Source organism: Notothenia rossii, assembly GCF_949606895.1.
Source record: "Notothenia rossii genome assembly, chromosome: 5".
Taxonomy (NCBI): domain Eukaryota; kingdom Metazoa; phylum Chordata; class Actinopteri; order Perciformes; family Nototheniidae; genus Notothenia; species Notothenia rossii.
This window is the reverse complement of record NC_136903.1, coordinates 6,185,112-6,186,487: the sequence shown is the minus strand read 5'-3', so window position 1 is coordinate 6,186,487 and position 1,376 is coordinate 6,185,112.

Genomic DNA, 1,376 nt, shown 5'->3' with positions numbered 1-1,376 from the left:
GGATGGTTAATTCCTTTTCTTTATGGTGGTCATTTTTGGGTGTTACAAAGTTGACTAAATCATCCAAAATTCAATGAAAGTGGTGATCAGCAATTTTATATGTTCAAATGTCTACTGTTCATACTATACTTTTATGTGCATGTAAATGTTCTGCAAAGGCAGACTGCGCACAGGCAGTATGATAAATAAATAAAGACCTTTTTGAACATTAAAGCATGTCAAAATGTATCGGAAGCAAAGAAATACAAATATGAAAATGAGCATAAAAAATCCTGTTGAAATATAAAACATCATACAATGAATATATAATGAAATCAAGATGATAAGATCTATATTTAATTTGTTCTTTCTGCCAGATTGTGCAGCCGTACAGAGAAGTTGACGGGTGTTTATCAAGTGTCAGGACAAAGAGACGATGTCCATCATCATATTAATTAGTTTTTAGCAGCGGGAGTGAAGCATCGCTGGAAATCAAAGGCTGAACTCGCCCTGTGAGCCGAAGCCACATCGGTCATGTTGACTGGAGTACAGTTAAACTGTCAGCTTAGGGTCACAATGAGCCTTTCATGCAGCGTGATGTCCTGCTGTTGCCCTGGCGATATGCTGCAGGGCTTTTTGCGTCACACATCTCTGCGCTCATCATCTGAGGCTTTTTTTAAATATGGAGTAAGGCCAATATAGCATTGGATGTGAGGCACATGAGCAGGTTATTACCTTCCAATTAAAACAGATTAAATACTAACTTGTTTGTCCGTGATGAAAGTGGGTGCTGAATCCCGAGGCTATTCTAGAAAGCAACAATGAAAGTAGTTAGAGTGAACAAATCAGCTTTTTGGCAAAGTTCTTCCTTCTTTAATAGTTGCTCCGAGCGTTGGCGTGCACTCAGATGGACCGTTTGTGAAATCGAGGCGTTGTTGGGAAGCAGTGTTTGTTTATTTTTATTAGCTCTGTTGGAGCCAGTATTTTGATTTGATAAGAAAGGCCACCTAATTGTGACGTCTGTAGTCAACGCACTATAAAACGACTACAATTCCCACGGTGCCGGTGCTAAAGCCACAGTGATGGGCAACCTGTTGAGAGACGCCGTCGAGGAACAGTTTTTAACCGTACTTATCTTATCTTACCGTAACGTACCGTACTCTTACCGTACAAGTACCCTTTAAGTTATAAGCATTATCAAGACAGAAAGAATACCTAAGTTGTTTTGTTATTTTACTTTGAGTTTTGCCTATTTCTTTTGAATATTGTAAAGGCCTATATTCTTTGTTGCATGTGCACATTTTTGTTATGTTATTTTGAGCAAACACATCGCAACATCTTCTAAACCATCGGAGGCCAAGCAACACTTCAAACTGTGAGTAATTTAAGGAAAGAAA